This window comes from Abramis brama, assembly GCF_963993115.1.
Source record: "Abramis brama genome assembly, chromosome: 5".
In the NCBI taxonomy this organism is placed as follows: Eukaryota; Metazoa; Chordata; class Actinopteri; order Cypriniformes; family Leuciscidae; genus Abramis; species Abramis brama.
Window position 1 is genome coordinate 91,395 of NC_139967.1, and position 6,905 is coordinate 98,299.

The 6,905-nt window shown below is 43.7% G+C and overlaps 1 long non-coding RNA gene across 1 annotated transcript; it reads left to right on the forward strand.

The window, feature by feature from the left end:
• The first annotated feature begins 770 nt into the window (after positions 1-770).
• LOC311082875 lies at positions 771-6,478 on the forward strand. The gene is made up of 4 exons (XR_014606167.1): positions 771-982; positions 1,811-1,925; positions 2,035-2,071; positions 6,200-6,478. It is a non-coding gene; the product is annotated as an uncharacterized lncRNA (long non-coding RNA).
• The last annotated feature ends 427 nt before the right edge of the window (positions 6,479-6,905 follow it).

The following is a 6,905-nucleotide window of genomic DNA, read 5'->3' on the forward strand; positions in this document are numbered from 1 at the left end:
GGCTCAGACCCAGACCCAGAACTGACCAGACCAGACCGGGCCCAGCAAACATTGGTCCGACGGCAACGTCGTGTCCCTGGCCAAAAATAGTCGCGGTATGACGGCATAAATCGGTAAAAATATGTAACACCGAACATTTCCTAAAAATGCATTCAGATACATTTGTACATGTCTACAGTTCTCTGGGGTTGCATGTATAATTGTTATTTTGACTTTTAGCTACGTGTAGTTCAATAAATAGTGTATCGGGTGAGAGGACGTCACCTGGCGACGTCTTTTACACGTGCATTTATAGTCCATCATGACCCTCTATGAAATCCTTGTTAAATATGCAAAAGCTGTGCTTAATCCTTGCATGGTTAATACTGCAATAATTAATTTAATTGCCCAATTAGATTTTAAGAGGTTGTGAAGACGTCCAATGACGTCCTTTACACGTCTAGCAAGACAGAAAAAAACAGGAATTATCTTTATATGAAATACACTATTTGTATACAAAGTAAATATATTTACTTTATCTTGTTTAAATAAATTATAATCACAAAGTGCCCAGTGTGGTTAAGTGATTGCAAAGCCACTGCATTTTAGTCGTTTTAAGTGGACGTCCAGTAGGTGACGTCCTTTACACGTGCATTTATAGTCCATCATGACCCTCTATGAAATCCTTATGAAATATGCAATTATGCTTACACTGGTTGATACTGCAATAATTAATTTAAGTGCCCCAAGTAGTTTTAAGAGGTTCGAAAATACGTACACTGACTTGCTTTACAGGTCAAAACTGTGCCACCGAGATGTTGTAGCAAATCTCGCGATATTGCAAAATCCAACGATATGATATATTATCTCGCGATAAAGCAGCCATTTTCCCGTTTTTCTACAACCACCAGACGGGCTCTGCAACCACGCATAGCAACCACGAGGCGAGCAGGATTTGAGGGTGCATTGTTGTGTTGCCGAATTACTAAAAATCTGCTGTTGGGTAAGTACATTTTGTATTATAAATGTAACATTAGACATTCTCTGCTTCAACAGAGTATCCGCCTTCAATGAAGTTAACGCTTGTCAATGGAGAGGGGACAGACTCTTTACAAAGAGTTTACAAGTACAAATTAAATGTACGAGAGTCTGGTAGAACCAGGCTAATTTTTTTCTGCCGGTGAGACCAAATTTTGTTATAGGTCGCGCTGGCGCAACATTTGCCCAGCAGCGAATGGTAAAAAAAAAAGAAAGAAAGTGGAACGAAACTGCGCTACTCGTTTGTGCTAACGGACCGTTTATTAGTTCGGATCATTTCGGATATTTCATGAGTCAGGAGGTGTTTTGCATAAATGTTAACATAATATCCCAAAACGTTTCTGTGAATTACTGTGTTTATATCTTACACTACCATAAAATCAAATATTTGTGCAGGTGAGGTTAATGCACAATGAAAATAGCCAAGTATCAGGAAGGAGACTAACTTTACCTGATTCCTCACCTATGGCCTCAGCTTTAAATACTTAAGTAATGCTTTATGGCCGTGCCTTTTTGCATAATGAATATAAATCCTGTCTGTATGCAAAGAACGAATCTTCTGTTTTTGATCATATTTGGAATGTATTGTGAGAGTATTATTGTCACTTGGAGGGCAGTTTAATGTGCTCTCTATATTAAGGCAGTTAATGGCTCAGGTTTGCTCTGTTACAAAGTTGCTCTATAACCATACTCTAAGATTACCAATTTTGTAATCACTTAAGTGAAATTTTTAAAACGTGATTTTGTTTGTTGTACTTGACGAAATTACATTAAGTTTTCATTTTTCTTTCAGGGTCACATAACGAACAGCCATCTGTCAGACGTAGAATTCAGGAATCCTTCTCCAGGCCATCTGGCAGAACCAAAGAGACATTGCATTTGTTTCTTGTTTAATGTCCTTCATAAAGGTGTGTTTTGTTGTTGTTGTTTTTTTGCCATATAGTTATGGTGTTTATTGATTAAAGTGTCCTTTCTTACCTTAAATATTTTTCACCCATTTGTTTTTATTGTCTCCAGCATTATCATCCCAGTCCCAGAGGACACCCCATTTTATGTGAGAATCTTGCGATTTGCATCTTATTTTATACACAATATACCTTAAATACAAACATACATTTTTCTAAATAATTGTTCATACAGTTACAAATATAGAGCCTATAATGTCTGTCATTACTCAAGGAAAAAGCTAAAGTACAGCCAGCTAATTTTATAGTAACTAATGCAGTATTACACTGTGAAGTGTATATTTGAACAGCAGTCTTATCACTTCACAATTTAAAATATGTAGACCAGGTGTAGCCAACCCTGGTCCTCCAGAGCCACTGCCCTGCTTGTTTTCCAACTATTCCTGCCCTTCCAGCTTCTGACTGACAGCACACCTGATCCATTATTAGTCAGCAGGAAGTAGGGCAGGGATAGTTTGGAAACAAGCAGGAGAGTGGCTCTGGAGGACCAGGGTTGGCTACCTTGGATTTAGTCATTGTGAATGATTATTATATGGCTACAATAGTTGACTATGTCCAATTGGATTACAAGAAGTCTAAATCTTTGCTACATCCACAAAGTAGTTCAAATAAAACAATATTGTTTACTGTTTTTATTTAACTACCCTCTTATTTAAGTTTGTGTGTGTTTTGTTCCCTTTCGTAGGGAACTCGCACTGCGTCGTTGAAAACGACACTTTGGGGACGCTCCCTTAACGTGCGCCTCTGAAGTATGAATGAAACTAATCCAATCCTGATTGGTGTTGCGTCATGACGTAACATGTGACGGCATAACCGGATGCATAAAAGTGACGCTGGCACACACACACATTAGCTTTTGCTCTTCAGCAAGCGTTCTCTGTGAAACTGTCTGTCTTATTTGGTGTTGTTTGTCTGTTGAAAACCACTATATTATGCGAGTGGAAGATACACTAAGTGTGTGCACCCCTGCCCTATATTTCTCACGGGTGGGGACACGCATCAGTTGTGTGTACACTGTTTAGGAGCGCAGCACGCACAGGCAGCTCTCGAGGGGGCTGCCTGTGAACATTGTGAAAGTACTCCCGATTAGAGTGCTGCACTCCCGTTTGGTTTCTGATAAAGGCCAGGCTCGCGATCCCCGCGGTTCGGGCCCCGCGTCCGTTGAGGCGGCGCGGCGGCTTAGATCGTGGGGATCGCAGAAGGATCTCGCGGATGAGAACGAGACTGCCAAGGCACTTTCTCGTTCATCATCCGCAGATTCTATAACGCTCGCTCACGACGCAGAAGCCCGCGATGTGATTTCTTCTGCCCGTGACGAGTGCCCGATGCTCGAGCTATTTGCTTCTGAGGAAGTGATGTGCTCAGCATCGGGATCGAGGAACATGAGTCACACTCGCCGGTGTTGTTTGTAACCCAAAAATAAGAATTGTCCCACTGCATTGCAATACAGAATCTATAGTAGATAATAACAATAAGATTTTGTGTGGGTGCAAGGCATGCACAGTCAGCTCCTGAGGGTGCTGGCTGCGTGTTCATTGAGAAATATCTTGACGCACACAGCCGTGCGTTTCGGGTGTTTCAGCCTCGCGCCCGTTGACTTTCTTCTCGAGAGATGAAAGCCAAATATATTGTGAACGACTCGAATCTCGCGTTTGCCAAGGCAGCGCGTAGATTACGAGTCTGCAATAAAAGGGGACACACGCGATCTGTGAAATAATACTGTTTGTGTGCGAGGCATTCACAATCAGCTCCTGAGGGTGCTGGCAGTGTTCATTGAGAAATATCTCGGGCGCGCGTGCTAAATTCCGTGCACTTTTGGATGTTTCAACCTCGCACCTGATGACTTTCTTCTCGAGGGATGAAAGCCAAATATTATAACGGCTCGAATCTCGCGTTTGCCGAGGCAGCGTGTAGATTACGAGACCGTATAAATAAATATTAAAACAGTATTGTCTGGTGATTATGGCTGCATTTAATTCTATGGATTAAAATGATGGAATTGAAATGATGGAATATATTATCTGACTTTAAGAAGTTAGATATTTTAATTCAGCCTACCATCTAGACCGTGTTTCACTTATCCAGTGTTGTTGGCTGCATTTAATTCTGAGGAATTAAAATGATGAGCAGCGAGCGTCGAAAATCGTTTTCGATTTTTTCCCTGCCGGTCCTCCGCATCAGGGTATCGAAAACGAGACGGAGATGGCTGTCCCCCCCGTGGAGGGACGAGCGAGAATCGCTCCTCCGCGGAGCCCTCAGGAAATCGATGTTTGTATCCAGTGTCAACTGCGCTTCAGGACGCATCGGTTTTCAGCGAATGCACGCTGTAGTGCCCGTCCAAAAAGGCTTGCGGCCAGGCAGTGTTCCTGTCCGCATATCGGAAACTGTTTTCGATTATTCCCTGCCGGTCCTCCGCTTCAGGGTGTCGAGAACGAAACCGAAAGAGCTTCCCCTCTGGGGGAGCCCTCAGGAAATCGATGTCTGTATCCTGCCATAAAGTGCGCTTCAGGCCACATCGCTTTCCAGCGAACGCACACCGTGGCGTTCGCCCCAAAAGCTTGCAACAGGGCACCGACGGTCACAAAATCTTTCTCGACTTTTTCCTGTCGGTCCTCCGCTTCAGGAGGTCGAGAATAGTGCTCGGAAATCACCCGAGGTCAGTCTCGAGGGGCTGGTTCCCTTAGTAGATTTTGTGGAAGAATGGCAACGCCTTCCGAATATATCTATATGGGTCCTGAATATTATAAAATATGGGTACAGACTGCAGTTCGGTCACCGACCTCCCAAGTTTGCTGGGGTGGTACCGACTGCAGTGGTTCCAGAACAGGCTCGGGTTATGGAACAAGAGGTACAGACTCTACTGGTCAAAGGGGCCATAGAAATTGTTCCTCTACCAGACAGGGAGTCCGGGTTTTTACAGCCGGTACTTTATAGTTCCAAAGAAGGATGGCGGGCTGAGGCCGATTTTAGATTTGAGGCAGTTGAATCGTTCTCTGAGGAGATTCAGGTTCAAGATGCTCACTATTCCCATCATCGTGAATCAAATCAGATCCGAGGATTGGTTTGTCACGATAGATCTAAAAGACGCCTGTTTTCATGTCTCCATCCTTCCATGTCACAGGAGGTTCCTGAGGTTTGCTTTTGGGGGCGAAGCGTACCAATATCGGGTTCTTCCGTTCGGCCTAGCACTCTCTCCCCGCACATTCACTAAGTGTATGGATGCAGCTCTGGCTCCACTGAGGCTTCAGGGCATCCGTATTCTGAATTATATCGATGACTGGCTCATATTGGCCCAGTCTCGAGAAATGGCAGTTCGGCATCGAGATGTCGTTCTTGGCCACATTCAGAAATTGGGGTTGAGACTCAACACTAAGAAAAGTGTGTTAGAACCAGCTTAGAAAACTACTTTTCTGGGCGTGGTATGGAATTCGGTTACGATGCAGGCACGTATGTCTTAGTATTCCAAGTATTACCTTGAGAGGTCCTCTTCTTGGAGGAGGTCGGACTTACTGCAGTGTGTTTTGGATCACCTAATAGGGGCTCCCGGCTAAACAAACCATAAGTAGGCCTACAAGGTGCGCAATTTGCCTTCACCTTTGGCCGTAAGGGCTCATTCTACTAGAGGCATGGTGTCCTCTAGAGCCCTCCTCTCGGGAGTGCCCCTCCAGGAGATCTGTGAGGCAGCCGGTTGGGCTACCCCGCACATTTTATCAGGTTTTATAGTCTGCACCTCCCCTAGTACGCCTGGTGCACGTATGCTCTAGTCCTAGCTGAGTGTCTGAGATCAGTTTCACTCTAGGGCAGGCCTTTTTCGGTGCGTGGCCTAGTGGGCATTCATTCCCCAAAGTGTCGTTTTCAACGACGCAGTGCGAGTTCCCTACGAAAGGGAACGTCTCAGGTTACGACTGTAACCCTTGTTCCCTGAGGAGGGAACGAGACACTGCGTCGTCTTGCCACGCCCCTCGATGCCTAGGAGCGGCTTGCTTCATCGCGAGGCTAATGTGTGTGTGTGCCAGCGTCACTTTTATGCATCCGGTTATGCCGTCACATGTTATGTCATGACGCAACACCAATCAGGATTGGATTAGTTTCATTCATACTTCAGAGGCGCACGCTAATGGAGCGTCCCCAAAGTGTCGTTTTCAACGACGCAGTGTCTCGTTCCCTCCTCAGGGAACAAGGGTTACAGTCGTAACCTGAGACGTTTTCATTAACAGAATTTCCAAATGTTGTCTTGCCTCTTGACCGCTGCATTCGGGAGAGAGCACAGAAGTGACGGTGTGTGTGTTAATGGTCTTTTCCAGCCATGGGGTTGTCCTATCCAAAATTGAATTTACATTTTACAAATCTTTACATTTTGAAATTGCTGGCACCAGACTCTCAAGGAGCGCTTACCCCATGTCAAGTGAAAGAAATATTATATATTTCTAATTATTGTGAACAGCGTGATTTTTGTTTTGTTTTGTAGGATAAAATCAGAGATTGATTTGGTAAATATGGATGATGCTCAAAGACATGTGAAACATATAAATTAGCCAATTATCTTGAGAGAGCCTGGGAGAAGAGGAAAAAAGCTCTTTATTGAGATGATCTGTAAATGAGGATTTGTTTGTATATGCTGTGTGTATATGTGTATATATATGTTTGTATTCATGTATTTCTCCGAATGATTTGTATATGCGACCGGAAGATGTTTGCTAAATAAGTTTGTGGTGTCTTGTAATCCCATGTGGGATGGGCCAAATGTTTGGCATGACACAGAAATAAAATTTAACTAACTATATATGGTGTGTTTAAAACACTGGCTTATTTGGAGTTTGTTGTCAACCTTTGTTAGAAGTACAAGTATTTAACCAAGTATTGAATGATTATTGATACCATTGTTTTCGCTCGGTGTCAATTCAGTCTCCCCTAAATTGACCT